Source organism: Balaenoptera physalus (assembly GCF_965194825.1).
Source record: "Balaenoptera physalus genome assembly, chromosome: 2".
Classification (NCBI taxonomy): Eukaryota; Metazoa; Chordata; class Mammalia; order Artiodactyla; family Balaenopteridae; genus Balaenoptera; species Balaenoptera physalus.
Genome location: NC_138883.1, coordinates 58885942 through 58906818, shown reverse-complemented (window position 1 = coordinate 58906818; position 20877 = coordinate 58885942). Strand labels below are relative to the sequence as shown.

The 20877-nt window shown below is 37.0% G+C and overlaps 1 long non-coding RNA gene across 1 annotated transcript in view; it reads right to left on the bottom strand.

The window, feature by feature from the left end:
* Positions 1 to 20877, bottom strand: part of LOC309656179 — a 354893-nt gene that overhangs the window by 323866 nt on the left and 10150 nt on the right. The window lies entirely within an intron of this gene.

The window sequence follows — 20877 nt, the reverse complement described above, 5'->3', positions numbered from 1 at the left end:
AACTGTTCTTATATGCACAATAAATTCTTATTAAATACTATTTTATTGATCTGATGTTTTAATTTTGCTGGTAATTAATTTTCCTATACATATATATACATTTAATATTTGATATACATGTGTGTATATATATATATGTAGTCAAAAATTCAGAAATAAGATATATATGTGTCTCTTCAGAAAGTAGCAATATCAGTATCATCCCGTTGGTTACACAGGTGAATAAATTATGAAGGTGAATAAAGTAAAGGTTGGAAGATTCTAGAAGAAGTCCTTGGATTTGCCCTTTCTTCAAATAATGAAAGAGAAAGTAATGTCACATTCCAGAGGGAATGGCGAGATTAGTGTAATTGTCAAAGGTTTGAAAGATTGAGATGTGATTATGGGTATCACATTGACATTTAATTCTCCAATTTGATGAATACAGAAGATAAATGAGACATGGAGAATGATGATGGATTGTTTTAAGTCTAATATGCTGGTGACTTTAGTTGCAGACCTTGTTCCCAATGTGGTATTCTTGCAGGAACAGATCAGTGTGGTCTTAGATATCTGAAATTAAGCCATTGATCTCGTTGGTTTTATTTTCTTTTTTTTTCCTCTTCCAGGAAGACTTGAACTTTAAATGTAATTTGTTTTTACCCAATAGGGACAGCAGTACACCTTCACCATCATGTCTTAGATCACACCTACTACCTATTTCTGTGCCACAATTTAGTCTGCAGTGACAATGACAATCTCACTCTCACATGACAAGGTATCATGCTGCTTCACTATTTTAATAATATACTGATCATGGGCATTGAAGAGCAGAAAGCAGCAGGAACAGAATGGTAATACTTAGGTCAGTAAATTTCTGCTGTTCATTATAATGGGACTCATAAGGATATCACCACTAAAGTGAGTGACTGGTTCTGCTTCTAAGCAACAGAAATATGACATTGAAATCTTTGATTTTGTGTTCAACATATACTAAGTTTGAGTGTATTGCTCATAGTATTGACCTAGTGTCCTAAAATGCTGCTAGCTTTGATAAGAAGGATCTTTAATGGGTCCAGGCTGCACTATAATCTGTGCCAACTCATCCTTTATGACCCACTGGATCTTATGGTAGTCGGAAGTTCTATGGCTGATTAAGATACTGTATAGAATCTGTAGCAAACACAATATGAAAATCACAGTGAAAGGCACCATTGTTTTGAAATGATGCCAAACTTTCTTGGGTTAATAACCATTCTGCTCCTCAGAAATATACCTTGGCATACTCCTGCTACTTCATGTACACTAAAGAGTTAAATATTTGATAGCAGGTAAATTCATGGCTTCTTATGTTATCATATCCATCTAGTCATAAACTTGATTACAACCAGCATCCCTACTGTAGGGCTTCAGTGTGTGTAAGTAGTTGGCATAAGTAGGATCTTCCAAATGTCTGTTGTGCCACACCGCTGGCTCTCTCTCAGTGCACAGCTGTGGTTTCATGGAATGTTTCCTTGACTGCTTAACTGAGGTGAGGGGAGAAACTGAGTGTGAATCACAGATGACTCTGTGGGATATATTGGCACCAGCCACAGGTGGCTCTAAAAAAGAATGGAGAGAAAAAGCTACACTGAAAGCAGAACTCTGAGCATTACAGCTCACTGTTCATCTCAGCGGGGTTTATTAGAATGGTGCCAGGATTTTAATCACAAGTCAGATGAACCAACGTGAGCTATCCAAAATTCAATTAGAATATCATAATAATTATTCTTATTAATAGTAGATATACGAAAAAATGTAATATTTCATGACATTCAAAAGCCTTTGTTATTAGGTTGGAAATAAACCTTAGGATCCCATCATCCCTTAAGGGTCATTAAAGATAAATGGGTAAAAACAGGCATACATTTTAAGAACAGATAATAAAATTTCATTTCACTGATAAACCTAGGTAGGGGTTATATGCTTCTGTGATTAGATAATCTCACTTTGACTTATAGCTGAAGATACAATAATTATTTTAAAAATGGCTCATTGAGAATACTCAGTATGCATATCTGCAGCTCCAGGTCTCACACTCAGCTGACACCTGATTGTGAATAACTTCAATTAACTGGGATGGTGCCTGTGTTCTTCCTGGATGGGCAAACTCATTTAAATGGGGTGTGTTGTGAAACACTTGAAAGTATTTCTTTAATATTGTAAAATGGAACTAAACACCCTAAAAAGTGATTTTTAAAATATATTATTCTTGCAAACAGAAGAAAAATTATCTCACTAAATTTCATAGCCTAATGAACTCCTTTTTAAAGTTGGTAACTTTAATAAATTAAAAACTAATTGTTTAAACAAAAGCAAACTTATAGGTATTTGAAAATAAAGCTAACCTGAGCTTAGTATCTATACACCTAATGGTTTTATTGGGTAGATCACAGACCTGGAAGGGACAAGATTGGAGCATTAATGACACAGACATTTGGGTCTAAAGTGTGAGTGTATTTGTAATTCACGTAAATGCATTTAAAGTTCCCCACTAATGCGAGAGATCATAATGCTCTAATGCAGGTATTGGCAGTCTACCACCTTCAGATCAGATCTAGCCCACTGACTGTTTTTGTATGGCTGAAAAAAAATTTTAAAGACTATTTTGTGACATGTAAAAATTATGTGAAGTTCACATTTCAGTGTTCAAATGTGAAGTTTTATCAGCCCAGCCACACTCATCCATTTATATATTATCTATGGCTGTTGTTGCATTATAAAAGCAGTTGAGTAATTGTTGCAGAGACTATATGTCCTGCAAAACCTAAAATACTATCTGACTTTTACAGAAAAATTTGCTGACCCCTGACCCAGTGAATAAGATGATATGTTCTATGGGTTTCATTTGTTACTGTGTATTCCCCAGAAAAATAGAAAATCGTTCTAGACTTGGCTATGTTTCCTCCAGCACTGCAGTTTTTGTACTTAATATTTACATACTCATTTGCAGCTAGACCAGCTGCAGCTGCATCCAGGTTCAGGAATGGCACTGCCCATGGGGCCAGCAGCCTGTGTGGTGCCAATGTCCTGTGCTGAGGGGCAGCACAACAAGGTCTTCAGCTCTAGGTCTAATTGACTAGTCTCCCAATTTGTCTGAACCTTCCCAGAGGTCTCCTGCTTTCCTGGAGGTCATGTAAACTATCCAATATTCTTTCAATTACTTCCTTTTCTTATTAAATCAAACAAGTAGTTCCTTGCAACTAAAAACTCTGATGGGTACAAAACTAAACACACAAGTAAGCAAATAAAAAAAAGGATCAAGAAGATATAAAGATGGGAATGTATGTAAGTAGATTAAGTGTTGTACACAAATGCTCTCTGAGTCCTATAAGAAGCAGCCAGCATCCAAGGACCCATACTCATAAGACATCAGAATGAGTAAAATAGAAAAGTGGCCTACCATTTCCCGAGAAATACGAAATATGAGAAAATTGGCCAGAATTGGGGAGTAAACTCAAGCAACTCCTAAATAAAGTAAACATGAACAGTAATACAATGAAGATAGTTTTTTAAAGTACATTTAAATTTTCCCTTAAAAGCAGCATCTTTCTAAACAGTCAGTGAGTGGATGTGAAGGAATCAGTGAATTTCAGTGAGTAGTTCAATGTCACAAAAGATGAGAGATCAAGAAAAGACTGGCAGGAAGGGAAGAGAGGAAGGAACTGCTACTCTCTATAACCTCTAAATTCTCCTGACTCAGGGCAAGGCACTATTCTCTCATACTCTCAGTTTCCTCATCTTCAAATCTAGGATAAATTTGACCTCCTTTTAGGGTTAATGATGGTGACTAAATGACCCTGGTTAAGAGCATGAATTCAAATCAAACAATCTGGGAATTACGTTTCCCCCCTGAAATTGAATATCAGGGTAAATTTGGGCAAGTTACATATCCTTTCTAGTTTGCCTTTCCTCCTCTTTTAGTGGGGATTACAATAATAGCATCTAATAGGGAAGTTTTTGTGAGGCATTAAATAAAAGAATGTGTTTTAGTTCTTGGCAGAGTGCTTGCACATAAATGATAGATGGAAGGAAAGCAATATAATGGTTTGTCTGGGGTGGTAAAATAAGGAAGAACTGAGGTCAATCCCCAAGTTACCCTCATTGTCTACCTTGGAACCACAGTGAAATGCTCTTGAGCATGTTTCTTTTAGATAGATAGGGCTGACAGTAGATAACATGCAAATAATTCTTTTTAGACTATGCATTGGCATCTTTCAAATTGGGCCTCTATATCCAGTTGCTATTTTAGAAGTGAGGAATCACACAGTCCTGTAAGAACAAACCCATGTGTTACAGAAGCCCTCTCATCCTGTGTCCAGAACTGACTATTCTCACAGCATTTCTCAGCCCTATCCCCCCACTAGGTATCATGGCCTGGACCTCATTTGTCTGTCTACCCTACAGGGTTACATGAGATGCCAGGACTGACTTTTCGTTGGCTTATTTATTGTTAAGGCAACTGCTTTAGAAACAGATCCTATTCATTTTGGCTCAATGCTTATCTTGTTTAGTGAAGAAAAAGTTTAAAAACATTGTGAAATCAAATTTTGCAGTCAGCAATTGTCTAGGTGTACCAGGAGAAGTTTCCATCTGCTTCCTTATCACAGCACTTGGCATGCATAAATTAACATCTGTTCTTTTGTCTTTATTTCTTAGTTCAAAAAATCACAAGAAAGTCAAGGATTTAAAAGAAATCATAGACAGTTAAGAGTGACTGTTTCACAAATGTCTTATATTTGAGAATTAAAGGTAACAAATCATAACAAATTCCAGACATTTCAGAATAACCATGCTTAAATACATGTGATCAAAGTACTTGGTCAATCTAATTTAGTTCAACCCTAGAAATGGTTTTGTCATTTCTCAGAAGATTTTCAGAAGCTGAGGTGAATCAAGATGACAGACTTTTAGAGGTCTCTTAATTCTCTTCCGATCCTAGATACTTGGCTTAGCATGAATATATAACTTTAAGCCAAGTTGCTTAATTCTGCGTTTATCTATTTATAACTACCTGCTTTTCCTGTAAAGAAGACCTGGCACCTATCTAAAACCATCTCCAATAAACTTGCAATTACTATTACAAATTTTTTGCATGCACTGGAGCTATTGACGAACACCAAATCTAAGGATACCCAAATCTAATCCTTTTTATTAGGTAAATTGAGTTCTCTTTATGCTGTCTCTTCTCAAAAATCATGTCTGGTGGAAAGGATGGAGATTTATAAAAGTCAGTTTTTTCAGTCATAAAAATTAGAGATGCTATATTTACTAAAGATATTAAATTTACAAATGGTTTAACATTAGAGTAAAACATTATAATTTATTTTAAACTTTTATGAGAAATAAAAGTTTTTATTTTCTAATCTAATTGGATTTTGGCCAAATTTATACTTGTAATTATTAAAAAGCAACAATGTTACTGAAAATGTATTAGTCTCAACAGCCAATTAAACTAACTTTTAACCTCTTAAGTAAATAGCAAGTATTAGACCAGTATTAAAAAAAACATTCTTCTGAAAAACAGATTAACTTAATGATCAGTAAGAGAACATTAAATTAATTCTTTGTTATATAAAATAAGGGACCAGATGTTTCTGGTTTCTCATGAACTGTACCAGCCCATTACTGTACCTTCTATCCACAATTGCTCCCATTTACAATATAAAGACAAGAAGAGTGTTAAAATAGATATTTTCTCCCTTTAACTTCAACCAGAAAATATTTTTAGATTGACTTTACTTCTAATCCTCACTCATCTCTCTAATTGGTACAAAAATAGGGTAAAAATTGATTTTTTCTCATTGTCCAGCAATTATCTTATAATTTTAGAAAAAGTGCATATATTTTATAAATAAATTAGGAAGAAATATATTAACATGACTATGGAAGAATTATGAATGATTTTCAATTTCTTTATTATGTGCTATATTTTTCAAGTTTTTTTTACAATAAGTATCTTGCATTATCAATGAAACTAAATGTTACAAAAATAATTTGTAGGTGGTCCAATCACAAACTTATGTGTATTCACTTATTTATTTATTTAAAATTTATTTTTGATCTCTGTATATCAGACATCATGTCTGTAAAATAGAGTGATAACACATGATCCTTTCCCTCAAGGAGCTTGCAATCTGAAGGTGTGGTACTTAATCCAATCAGTCATATGAAGATTTTTTGCAATATCCAGATTCCATCTCTTACTATTCAGGTCTAAGAACCACCTCTTTGTGTTCTTTATTGTCAAGTGTGTTATTTCTGGTTAATTTCATTTCTCCCACCTTGAGTAAATAAATAGTAGCTACACTTTTTAATTCAACACCATGGCTCTCGGGGACATGATTTACTGAAACAACATAGATTTTGCCTTTGCCAATCTCTAACACTATTTAGTGCAGGGTATATTATTAGTCATGACACTGCATCATTCATCATGCCACCCATGAATGCAGGCTTCCAATGACTTGCTCCAATGTTTTTACTCTGCTTAGCTGATGATGACTCCAAATGTAAGTCCTTTGCATATACTCCCACTAGTCAGGAATATAGGAGAGGGGCCTGTGGGTGGAGTGAGAAGAATGGTGCTATTTATGCATCATAGTTAATGACTGACCTGGGAGGAAGAACAGGGGTGGGGAAGGGAGGCATTCGATAAATGACACTTGATGCCACTCCTGCCACCCTCAGATGCTGTAGACTGGAGGTGTCACCAGGTTGGGGACATAAACAGGAGTGGGCTGAGTCATGGGTCTACACAAACAATTAAGTTCAGGGGTCATTTGCATGCTGTTGATATCATCTAAGCCCTAGGGACCTGAACTCATCCCATGTTCAATGAGACAAATTAGTGTAATAATCATCAATATGGCAGCAGCATTCTGGTAGCCTAATCTTATGCAATTCCATAAAAGAAGTATCACACCTGTCAGCAGGAGCAATCTTCTTGGTATCTAGGGCCTTGGATGACTTCAGAGGCATGAATTCCAAAGCTCCTTGGGGTATCTGATTGACCCCATGTGATCCCATGTGGTGAGGAGTGTGAGAGGAGGGGAAGGGGCAATTATGGAGTTGAAGGGGAGAACCAGTCTGGGGCCAAGATGGGCAATAGACCAGTCTCTGTGTGCCCTGCTGGGTGGTACTGTTGGCCATGATTAGTCCCAGCCATCAGAGGAGGACTTAAAAGTTTTGAGGAAAGACTTCAAAACACAGGCACCCTGAGGCATAAGATCCAGAGCAAGGGTTTCACTTGCCCATTCTAAATGTGGTACTGACCACTGGATAGATCAGGCAAGTGATGATGTAGGCCATAGGAGGATATAACATGTAGCAAAGAAGTACAGTTATAGTTTCCATATGAAATGAGGGTAGGAGAAGTCTGTGATTAGACTTTAATTTCTGACTTAGGTAAATTTTATTTGCAGAACCATTAGTCTGGATAGAAAATTTTCATTTGGTTGGAATGATAGATTCATATACTATCATGTAATTTTGTGTTAATTTTATCAGATAACTTATTATTAGATCCATGTACAAACTAGTCAACCAGGGACCATGCTAAAATGCAGATTCTAATTTAATAGGTCTTTGCGGAAACTGAAATTCTGTATTTCTAACAAGCTTCCAGGTGATGCTAATTTTGCCAATTGAGAACTATATTTTCAGTAGCAATGTGCTACACTATAGTTCTAAATTACTGGTCAAAGACCTCCTAATTCCTCTTAGAAGAACACAATCATAAGAGGAATTAACATATTTCATTCTTTTTCTGGGCTGTTTCCAAACTGTCATTTATCTTTCCTTGTCTCAGGGACTCATTGACAATAGAAGCAATCATCCTCAAAGCCATGTGTAACAATGGCTCGTCCATAAATCTAAGTATTCACTATAAAGTTGTTTTAGTTATCTGTTATTGTAAAACAAACCATCCCCAAACAGTGACTTAAAACAGCAATTTATTATCCCCCGTGATTCTGTAGGTTAACTGGTTTGTCAGTCATTTGGAGGCTTAACTGGGATCTCAGCTGGGGCAATCAGTCAGGAGCCTTAGTTCTCCTCCATGTGGCTGCTTGGGCTCCCTCATAGCACGATTTCAAGAGGAAGCATCCTAGAGCAAGCATTCCAAAGAGGGGAAAGTAGAAAGGTATCAGGCAAATTAAGGGCCAAGCCCAGAAATGGCACAGTGTCACTTCTACTGATTTTTTCTATGTCAAATCAATCAAGTAGTGAGAGGGCTTAGATAAGCCTTGAAATCTGGGAAGCATGGTCCTTTGAGGAATCACTAAAGCAATAGTCCCCCACAGATATTTACAGAATGAATGTAGTTATTGAGAAGTTGGTTAAATTTACTTTTTAGTTAATTGTCATTTCACTTCTAACATTTATTTTCTTTTTATCTATCAATTATTTGATCATTAGGCAAAAAAATATGACTCTTATTTGAAAGTAGACATAGAAAACAGCAGAAGAGAATGAATGAAAAGAAAAAGAATACGATAGAGGTAGGAGAGCATAGAAACATGTATACACTCAAAAACCAAAATAAAAGCTAGGATTGTCTTTGTTCTACTGCATTTGCGAAAAAAGGTGTTCCTTATATAATACTATAACATTTAATTTACTGTAATTATATGAATCTATGAAAAAATGGTTGTAGCATCCTCTTGCATTAAATTATTGAAGAGGCCATTCAGCTGACTCTTAATATCTAGATCTTGACTAGCTGAAGCTTTAAATTTTATGCAGCAGTCTTTCACACAATCTTAAGGCACATTGTGGATGAGTAGAATTAAAACTTAAATAAAGTTGAAATGTAATTTCTGGACCATTTCCTTACCCAAGATTCTCAAGACCTGAATAAAATTCAATAGAAACAATATGTGCTGGAGCTGTGGCGATATTAAACTAAACTGTTTTCTAAAGAAATAATATTGCACAATGGAAATCAGTTTCAAGAGATGTTGAGAGAAATAAAATTCCATCTAATAAATCTGTGGCAAGACAAAGATTTTGACAACTGATTTCCTCCCTCTGCTTCAATGTACTTGGAATCTCAGATACACATAATAGAGACAATAATCTCCAAGGAATATTTATCTAAATGGGTTTTTAATTTCAATGTTTGATTTATACTGAGAACAAGCACAGCACATGTCTTTAAGTAAGCTGCACTGGGAATAATGTAAAATACAATTTTACTTATTTTGCAAGAGCAATTTAGGTTTTAATGGCTATCATATTTCCTTCTTTTAAAAATATACTCTTTAATAGAGGAAAAAGAAGAAATCTCTGCAGTACCTATAATAGTTAAATGTGTTTATTCATGTTTTTATACTGAGAGGAATATCTTTCTAATTACATAGATTTTTAAATGAACCTTTATTTTGGAATAATATTTGATTTTCAGAAAAATTGCAAACATAGTAGAGAGAAGTCCTGTGTACCCTTTGTCCAATTTTCCCCATTGTTAACATCTTACATTTCCATGGTGCCATTGTCAAAATAGAGAACGTGGCCTTGGTAAATTACTTTTATTTTTTAAAAAATAATATTAACAACGTTATAGGAGACCTTTGCATTTTAAATGTTTTCATCAATATATGGCAAGTCACATATTTTTAAATGATTGCATTGTCTTTTTTTTTTAACATCTTTATTGGAGTATAATTGCTTTACAATGGTGTGTTACTTTCTGCTTTATAACAAAATGAATCAGTTATACATATACATATGTTCCCATATCTCTTCCCTCTTGCATCTCCCTTCCTCCCACCCTCCCCATCCCACCCCTCCAGGTGGTCACAAAGCACGGAGCTGAACTCCCTGTGCTGTGCGATTGCTTCCCACTAGCTATCTATTTTACGTTTGGTAGTGTATATATGTCCATGCCACTCTCTAACTTTGTCCCAGCTTACCCTTCCCCCTCCCCATATTCTCAAGTCCATTTTCTAGTAGATCTGTGTCTTTATTCCCATCTTGCCCCTAGGTTCTTCATGACCTTTTTTTTTTTTTCTCCTTAGATTCCATATATATGTGTTAGCATACTGTATTTGTTTTTCTCTTTCTGACTTACTTCACTCTGTATGACAGACTCTAACTCCATCCCCTCACTACAAATAACTCAATTTTGTTTCTTTTTATGGCTGAGTAATATTCCATTGTATATATGTGCCACATCTTCTTTATCCATTCATCCGATGATGGACACTTAGGTTGCTTCCATGTCCTGACTATTGTAAATAGAGCTGCAATGAATATTTTGGTACATGACTCTTTCTGAATTATGGTTTTCTCAGGGTATATGCCCAGTAGTGGGATTGCTGGGTCGTATGGTAGTTCTATTTTTAGATTTTTAAGGAACCTCCATACTGTTCTCCATAGTGGCTGTATCAATTTACATTCCCACCAACAGTTCAAGAGTGTTCCCTTTTCTCCACACCCTCTCCAGCATTTATTGTTTCTAGATTTTTTGATGATGGCCATTCTGACCGGTGTGAGATGATATCTCATTGTAGTTTTGATGTGCATTTCTCTAATGATTAATGATGTTGAGCATTCTTTCACGTGTCTGTTGGCAATCTGTATATCTTCTTTGGAGAAATGTCTATTTAGGTCTTCTGCCCATTTTTGGATTGGGTTGTTTGTTTTTTTGTTATTGAGCTGCATGAGCTGCTTGTAAATTTTGGAGATTAATCCTTTGTCAGTTGCTTCATTTGCAAATATTTTCTCCCATTCTGAGGGTTGTCTTTTGGTCTTGTTTATGGTTTCCTTTGCTGTGCAAAAAAGCTTTTAAGTTTCATTAGGTCCCATTTGTTTATTTTTGTTTTTATTTCCATTTCTCTAGGGGGTGGGTCAAAAAGGATCTTGCTGTGATTTATGTCATAGAGTGTTCTGCCTATGTTTTCCTCTAAGAGTTTGATAGTGTCTGGCCTTACAGTTAGGTCTTTAATCCATTTTGAGTTTATTTTTGTGTATGGTGTCAGGGAGTGTTCTAATTTCATACTTTTACATGTACCTGTCCAATTTTCCCAGCAGCACTTATTGAAGAAGCTGTCTTTTCTCCACTGTATATGCTTGCCTCCTTTATCAAAGATAAGGTGACCATATGTGCGTGGGTTTATCTCTGGGCGTTCTATCCTGTTCCATTGATCTATATTTCTGTTTTTGTGCCAGTACCAAACTTTCTTGATTACTGTAGCTTTGTAATATAGTCTGAAGTCAGGGAGCCTGATTCCTCCAGCTCCATTTTTCGTTCTCAAGATTGCTTTGGCTATTCGGGGTCTTTTGTGTTTCCATACAAATTGTGAAATTTTTTGTTCTAGTTCTGTGAAAAATGCCAGTGGTAGTTTGATAGGGATTGCATTGAATCTGTAGATTGCTTTGGGTAGTACAGTCATTTTCACAATGTTGATTCTTCCAATCCAAGAACATGGTATATTTCTCCATCTATTTGTATCATCTTTAATTTCTTTCATCAGTGTCTTATAATTTTCTACATACAGGTCTTTTGTATCCTTAGGTAGGTTTATTCTTAGATATTTTATTCTTTTTGTTGCAATGGTAAATGGGAGTGTTTTCTTAATTTCACTTTCAGATTTTTCATCATTAATGTATAGGAATGCAAGAGATTTCTGTGCATTAATTTTGTATCCTGCTACTTTACCAAATTCATTGATTAGCTCTAGTAGTTTTCTGGTAGCATCTTTAGGATTCTCTATGTATAGTATCATGTCATCTGCAAACAGTGACAGCCTTACTTCTTCTTTTCCGATTTGGATTCCTTTTATTTCTTTTTCTTCTCTGATTGCTGTGACTAAGACTTCCAAAACTATGTTGAATAATAGTGGTGAGAGTGGGCAGTCTTGTCTTGTTCCCGATCTTAGTGGAAATGGTTTCAGTTTTTCACCATTGAGGACGATGTTGGCTGTGGGTTTGTTATATATGGTCTTTATTATGTTGAGGAAAATTCCCTCTATGACTACTTTCTGCAGGGCTTTTATCATAAATGGGTGTTGAATTTTGTCCAAAGCTTTCTCTGCATCTATTGAGATGATCATATGGATTTTCTCCTTCAATTTGTTAAAATGATATATCACGTTGATTGATTTGCATATATTGAAGAATCCTTGCATTCCTGGGATAAACCCCACTTGATCATGGTGTATGATCCTTTTAATGTGCTGTTGAATTCTGTTTGCTAGTATTTTGTTGAGGATTTTTGCATCTATATTCATCAGTGATATTAGCCTGTAGTTTTCTTTCTTTGTGACATCTTTGTCTGGTTTTGGTATCAGGGTGATGGTGGCCTCGTAGAATGAGTTTGGGAGTGTTCCTCCTTCTGCAATAGTTTGGAAGAGTTTGAGAAGGATAGGTGTTAGCTCTTCTCTAGATGCTTGATAGAATTCGCCTGTGAAGCCATCTGGTCCTGGGCTTTTGTTTGTGGAAGATTTTTTTTTTAATTTATTTATTTTATTTTATTTATTTATTTTTTATTTATGGCTGTGTTGGGTCTTCGTTTCTGTGCAAGGGCTTTCTCCAGCTGCGGCAAGCGGGGGCCACTCTTCATCGCGGTGCGCGGGCCTCTCACTACCGTGGCCTCTCCCGTTGCGGAGCACAGGCTCCAGATGCGCAGGCTCAGTAATTGTGGCTCATGGGCCCAGTTGCTCCGCGGCATGTGGGATCCTCCCAGACCAGGGCTCGAACCCGTGTCCCCTGCATTGGCAGGCAGATTCTCAACCACTGCGCCAACAGGGAAGCCCCTTGTTGGAAGATTTTTAATCACAGTTTCAAGTTCAGTGCTTGTGATTGGTCTGTTCACATTTTCTATTTCTTCCTGGTTCAGTCTCGGCAGGTTGTGCATTTCTAAGAATTTGTCCATTTCTTCCAGGTTGTCCATTTTATTGGCATAGAGTTACTTGTAGTAATCTCTCATGATCGTTTGTATTTCTGCAGTGTCAGTTGTTACTTCTCCTTTTTCATTTCGAATTCTATTGATTTGAGTCTTCTCCCTTTTTTTCTTGATGATTCTGGCTAATGGTTTATCAATTTTGTTTATTTTCTCAAAGAACCTGCTTTTAGTTTTATTGTTCTTTGCTATCATTTCCTTCCTTTCTTTTTCATTTATTTCTGATCTGATCTTTATGATTTCTTTCCTTCTGCTAACTTTGGGGTTTTTTTGTTCTTCTTTCTCTAGTTGCTTTAGGTGCAAGGTTAGGTTGTTTATTTGAGATGTTTCCTGTTTCTTAAGGTAAGATTGTATTGCTATAAACTTCCCACTTAGAACTGCTTTTGCTGCATCCCATAGGTTTTGGGTCATCGTGTCTCCATTGTTATTTGTTTCTAGGTATTTTTTGATTTCCCCTTTGATTTCTTCAGTGATCACTTCGTTATTAAGTAGTGTATTGTTTAGCCTCCATTTGTTTGTATTTTTAACAGATCTTTTCCTGTAATTGATTTATAGTCTCATAGCGTTGTGGTCAGAAAAGATGCTTGATATGATTTCAATTTTCTTAAATTTACCAAGGCTTGATTTGTGACCCAAGATATGATCTATCCTGGAGAATGTTCCATGAGCACTTGAGAAAAATGTGTATTCTGTTGTTTTTGGGTGGAATGTCCTATAAATATCAATTAAGTCCATATTGTTTAATGTATCATTTAAAGCTTGTGTTTCCTTATTTATTTTCATTTTGGATGATCTGTCCATTGGTGAAAGTGGAGTGTTAAAGTCCCTTACTATGATTGTGTTACTATCGATTTCCCCTTTTATGGCTGTTAGTATTTGCCTTATGTATTGAGATGCTCCTATGTTGGGTGCATAAATAGTTACAATTGTTATATCTTCGTCTTGGATCCATCCCTTGATCATTATGTAGTGTCCTTCTTTGTCTCTTGTAATAGTCTTTATTTTAAAGTCTATTTTGTCTGATATGAGAATTGCTACTCCAGCTTTCTTTTGATTTCCATTTGCATGGAATATCTTTTTCTACCCCCTCACTTTTAGTCTGTATGTGTCCCTGGGTCTGAAGTGGGTCTCTTGTAGACAGCATATATACGGGTCTTGATCTTGTATCCATTCAGCCAGTCTGTGTCTTTTGGTGGGAGCATTTAATCCATTTACATTTAAGGTAATGATCGATACGTATGTTCCTATTCCCATTTTCTTAAATGTTTTGGGTTTGTTATTGTAGGTGTTTTCCTTCTCTTGTGTTTCTTGCCTAGAGAAGTTCCTTTAGCATTTGTTGTAAAGCTGGTTTGGTGGTGCTGAACTCTCTCAGCTTTTGCTTGTCTGTAAAGGTTTTAATTTCTCCATCGAATCTGAATGAAATCCTTGCTGGGTAGAGTAATCTTGGTTGTAGGTTTTTCTCTTTCATCACTTTAAATATGTCCTGCCACTCCCTTCTGGCTTGCAGAGTTTCTGCTGAAAGTTCAGCTGTTGACCTTATGGGGATTCCCTTGTGTGTTATTTGTTGTTTTTCCCTTGCTGCTTTTAATATTTTTTCTTTGTATTTAATTTTTGATAGTGTTATTAATATGTGTCTTGACATGCATCTTCTTGGATTTATCCTGTATGGGACTCTCTGTGCTTCCAGGAGTTGATTAACTATTTCCTTTCCCATATTAGGGAAGTTTTCAACTATAATCTCTTCAAATATTTTCTCAGTCCCTTTCTTTTTCTCTTCTTCTTCTGGGACCCCTATAATTCGAATGTTGGTGCATGTAATGTTGTCCCAGAGGTCTCTGAGGCTGTCCTCAGTTCTTTTCATTCTTTTTTATTTATTCTGCTCTGCAGTAGTTATTTCCACTATTTTATCTTCTAGGTCACTTATCCGTTCTTCTGCCTCAGTTATTCTGCTATTGATCCCTTCTAGAGTATTTTAAATTTCATTTATTGTGTTGTCCATCGTTGCTTGTTTCCTCTTTAGTTCTTCTAGGTCCTTGTTAAATGTTTTTTGCAGTTTGTGTATTCTATTTCCAAGATTTTGCATCATCTTTACTATCATTATTCTGAATTCTTTTTCAGGTAGACTGCCTATTTCCTCTTCATTTGTTAGGTCTGGTGTGTTTTTACCTTGCTCCTTCATCTGCTGTGTGTTTTTCTGTCTTCTCATTTTGCTTATATTACTGTGTTTGGGGTCTCCTTTTCACAGGCTGCAGATTCGTAGTTCCTGTTGTTTTTGGTTTCTGTCCCCGGTGGCTAAGGTTGGTCCAGTGGGTTGTGTAGGCTTCCTGGTGGAGGAGACTAGTGCCTGTGTTCTGGTGGATGAGGCTGGATCTTGTCTTTCTGGTGGGCAGGTCCACGTCTGGTGGTGTGTTTTGGGGTGTCTGTGGCCTTATGATGATTTTAGGCAGCCTCTCTGCTAATGGATGGGGCTGTGTTCCTGTCTTGCTAGTTGTTTGGCATAGGGTGTCCAGCACTGTAGCTTGCTGGTCGTTGAGTGGAGCTGGGTCTTGGTGTTGAGATGGAGAACTCTGGGAGATTTTCACCGTTTGGTATTACGTGGAGCTGGGAGGTCTCTTGTGGACCAGTGTCCTGAAGTTGGCTCTCCCACCTCAGAGGCACAGCCCTGATGCCTGGCTGGAGCACCAAGAGCCTTTTATCCGCACGGCTCAGAATAAGAGGGAGAAAACATAGAAAGAAAGAAAGAGGATAAGATAAAATAAAATAAAGTAAGGTAAAATAAGATAAAGTTATTAAAATAAAAAATAGTTAAGAAAAAAAATTTTTTTAAGTAAAAAAAAATCAAACAAAAAAATGGACAGATAGAACCGTAGGACAAATGGTGAAAGCAAAGCTATACAGACAATATCTCACACAGAAGCATACACATACACACTCACAAAAAGAGGAAAAAGGGAAAAAATAATATATCTTGCTCCCAAAGTCCACCTCCTCAATTTGGGATGATTCATTGTCTATTGAGGTATTCCACAGATGCAGGTACATCAGGTTGTTTGTGTAGCTTTAATCCACTGCTCCTGAGGCTGCTGGGAGAGATTTCCCTTTCTCTTCTTTGTTGGCACAGCTCCCAGGGTTCAGCTTTGGATTTGGCCCCACCTCTGCGTGTAGGTCGCCTGAGGGCGTCTGTTCTTCGTTCAGACAGGACGGGGTTAAAGGAGCAGCTGATTCGGGGGCTCTGGCTCACTTAGGCTGGGGGGAGGGCGGGGTACGCAATGCGGGGCGGGCCTGCGGCGGCAGCGGGGCGGTGTGACGTTGCAGCAGCCTGAGGTGCGCCGTGCATTCTCCTGGGGAAGTTGTCCCTGGATCACGGGAGCCTGGCTGTGGCAGGCTGCACAGGCTGCCGGGAAGGGCGGTGTGGAGAGTGAACTGTGCTAGCACACAGGCTTCTTGGTGGCGGCAGCAGCAGCCTTAGCGTCTCCTGCCCGTCTCTGGGGTCCGCGCTAATAGCCACGGCTCGCGCCCGTCTCTGGAGCTCCTTTAAGCAGCGCTCTGAATCCCCTCTCCTCACGCACCAGTAAACAAAGAGGGAAGAAAAAGTCTCTTGCCTCTTCGGCAGCTCCAGACTTTTTCCCGGACTCTCTCCCGGCTAGCCATGGCGCACTAGCCCCTTCAGGCTGTGTTCACGCCACTAACCCCAGTCCTGTCCCTGGGATCCAACCTCCGAAGCCCGAGCCTCAGCTCCCAGCCCCCGCCCGCCCCGGCAGGTGAGCAGACAAGCCTCTTGGGCTGGTGAGTGTTGCTCGGCGCCGAGCCTCTGTGCGGGAATCTCTCCGCTTTGCCCTCCGCACCCCTGTGGCTGCGCTCTCCTCCGTGGCTCCGAAGCTTCCCCCCTCCACCACCCGCAGTCTCCGCCCACGAAGGGGTTTCCTAGTGTGTGGAAACCTTTCTTCCTTCACAGCTCCTTCCCACTGGTTCGGGTCCCGTCCCTAATCTTTTGTCTCTGTTTTTTCTTTTTTCTTTTGCCCTACTCAGGTACGTGGAGAGTATCTTGCCTTTTGGGAAGTCTGAGGTCTTCTTCCAGCGTTCAGTGAGTGTTCTATAGGAGCAGTTCCACGTGTAGATGTATTTCTGATGTATCTGTGAGGAGGAAGGTGATCTCCGTGTCTTACTCTTCCGCCATCTTCTCCTCTCTCAGTAAATTACTTTTAACTAAACTATGGTTTTAGTTGCAATGTCACCAGTTTTTTGCATTGATGTTCTCTTTTTGTTCCAGGACCCAATCCAGAGCACTACATTGCATTTAGTTCTCATGTCTCCTTAGTCTCCTCTGGTCATTGACAATTTCTCAGTCTTTCCTTGTTTTTTATGACCTCAAATGTTGAGAAGTACTGACCAAGCATCCTGTAGAACATCTTCCATCCTGGGTTCTTGAGATGTTTTTCTGATAATTAGATCGAGTTTATGGGTTTATCGGAAGAATACCACAGAGGTTAAATGCCCTTCTTATCACACTATATCAGGGGGTACATGATATGCACCCAACATCACTGGGGATATTAAGCTTCATCACTTGATTAAGGTATTGTTTGCCAGGTTTCTCCAGTGTAAGTTATTATTTCTCCCCTTACCTATTCTGTTCTTTGGAAGCAAGTTACTAAGTCAAGTCCACCCTAATGTGTGTGTGTATGAGTGTTTGTGTGTGTATATGTGAGTACGTGTGTGTGTGTTATAAGCTTCACTCTCTCGAAGCAGGAATATCTACATATATGAAATAAATTCCTTCTGTAAGAAATATTCAGCTGTTTCCCACCATTTATTTATTCAATCATTTATTTATTTCAGTATGGACTCATGTATGTTTATTTTATACTTTGGGTTATAATCTAATACTACATTATTTGTTTTGCTGGTCAAATTGTTCCAGCTTTGTCCATAGGGGTCTCTTTAGAGTTGGCTCCTTTGTTCCTCTAACCCGTCTTCATTCCTTTGTATTTTGAGCACTTCCTTACTTTCTGGTACTATAAGATGCTCAAAGCTCATCTTGTATTTTGCCTGCCCCATCCCTAGAACCAGCCATTTCTCCAAGGAACTTGGTTCTTTTTATTAGAGAATGATATTTAGAAACTAAGATCTGGACACTGGGTGTGCTTGTTGATGGAATGTTATTGTTTCTAGGACTTATCTGCAGACGGACTATAAATATATGTAGGCATAATAACCTATGTGAAAAACATATCTATAATTGTTTTTATATCTATCTGTCTATATATTAAGCTAAATATTAGTTCATTCTGATGTTTCTGACTCTAATTTAGTACACATGATTTAGTCTAACCTTCCTTTTTGTTTATGTATCACATTTCTCTTCGAAAGTTAGAAACTTAGCTAAATATAATTTATTTTAAAATTTTGATTTCAGTTTATTTTTTTATATTTAATCTTTTGGCACCATCGATGTGTGGGACATTTCTTATATAGAACATATGATTCATTCAATAATAATATAATACACATTTTTCCTTTGAATGCATTATATTATATGCATATGTAGGTCGTTAATTTGAAATATGTTATCATTAATGTAAGTACCAGCTGTGCTTTTCATACAAGGGAGGAGTATAGCAAGAGTTTAAGAATAATGTTGAGTGAATAATTGGACTTAATAAAATTATCCTAGTATGAACTGTAGTTATTTGAAGCTGTAGATCAGTGGTTCTCAGCTTCAGCTGTATGTAGGAATCACCTGAGGTGTTTTAAACAAATTCTGATGCATGGGTCTTACCTCTAGAGATTCTGATTTTATTTGTCTCGGTTTAGAATGAGCATAGGGACTTTAAAAGCTCCCCAGATGGTTTTGATATGCAGCCAAGGTTAGATCAAGGTTCAGAACCTCTGCAGCACTTGGATAAATTAATGCTGATTGCAGCATTTTCTGTACTGTCTTGTTTTCTGAATGTATATATTCCAAGCTAAGTAAACTGTGAAATAGTAATATATGTTTGAGTTTGGACAACGGGGCACATTGTGTTGTTGTAGTTGGTCACTGAAACATAGTTGTAGCTGTTATAATAGGATTATCAAATGATGTAGTGGTCTATGTCTGAGGAATAGTGTGATATGTTGCTTTTCTATTTTGAGTTATAAAACACAGGGCAGACACTAAAATTAAAAATTCCAAAATAAGCTTCTGTAGGAATTATACTCCTGTAAAATTATGACCTGGACATATAAGGGCCTATGCCTGCCTCAATCCAAATTGCCCCCCACGCAATTGCAAGATATTCCTTTTTCATTAAACAAACATAGTTACCATGACCCAGTGTTATAGATTGAATTTGGCCCTCCACCCTCCTGCAAATTCATACGTTGAAGCTCTAAGCCCTGCCAACATGACTGTCTTTGGAGATAGTGTGTTCAAAAAATATTTAAGGTTAAATGAGGTTAAACAAATAGGGTCCTAATCAATAGGTCTGGTGTCTCTATAAGAAGAGGAATAGACACAAAGGGTGTGCATACACAGGGGAGAGGCTATATGAAGGCACATCAAGAAGGTAGATGTCCGTAAGTAAAACAGAGAGGTCTTACCAGAAACCAACCTTGCCAGCACCTTGATATTGGATTTCCAGCCCCTAGAACTGTGAGAAAATAAATTTCTGTTGTTTAAGTCATTGTGATATTCTGTTATGGCAGTCCTAGCAGACTAATATACCCAGGAATTTCACTTCTCAGTACATAATCAATGGATATGTATGCACATATTTCAAGAAATGTTCCAGAGAATTCCCTGGCAGTCCGGTGGTTAGGACTCCAGGCTTTCACTGCTGAGGGCCCAGGTTCAGTCCCTGGTCAGGGAACCAGGATCCTGTAGGCTGCACAGTGTGGCCAAATTAAAAAAAAAAAAAGAAGAAAGAAAGAAATGTTCCAAAATATTTATAATAGCTTTATTCATAATAATCCCAAACTGGAAACATCCCAAATGTCTAAACTTAAGTGTACTATTCAATGAGCTTGACATATACACATAACTGTATAATCCAAACGTTTAATACAATATAGATCATTTCCACCACACTGGAAATTTCCTACATGTGTCTTCATAGTTAATGCTTCACATTCATAAAAGCTCACGTTTTAATTTTTTTCACTATAGATTAGTTATACCTGTTGTAGATCATAAAATAAATGAAATAAAAAAACATGGAGACCAGAACTACATAGTTTTTGCCAGAAAAAAATAAAATTCTAGTGTTTCAATACTTTTACTAAAAAATTCAATAATATTTTGATATAGCAAAGCCTACAAATATTTAAATGTATAAATCTAAGTTTAGAGAAATAAAAATAATACTTTTTTCCCATAGTTATTACTTTCATACTTTACGTCACATCATTACCTTGAAAATAAAGATATTTATCATGGATAAACTTATAAATCTTAGACATGCCTCCATAATTCACTGTGAATTAAAATAATGCATCATTGTACTTGAATCAGTGATTTACAGCAGGAAATACAAAGTATTTGGAGTTAATGATTTATTCTATTTAGTAATATTCATGTTGTATACATGTGGTTGATGCTTTCTGTGTGTTTATTTTGGACAAATATGGATGTTCATAATATCTGAACTTACATATATTAATTGTATATCTTGAAGGCATTGATATGTCAATGGTATTACTATTTTTTTTTTACAGAATTAGAAGAAAAATTGTACAATACTAGATTATACTTTTTTTTCCAGCACAGTTACTTTTTGCAAGGTATACTTTCAGTGCTTTAAAGGGTTTACCTTTAAATTTTGACCAGTATTCATTTAAATAAGACATCCTAATAATAAATACTATATAAAAATATAAATTTAGGATACCAGTTAGTTTCTGGCTGTATTCTAAAGATCAGTGGTCTATTATTCTGAATTATTTTTAACTGAGGGGAAATAATAACTCTGATGGTC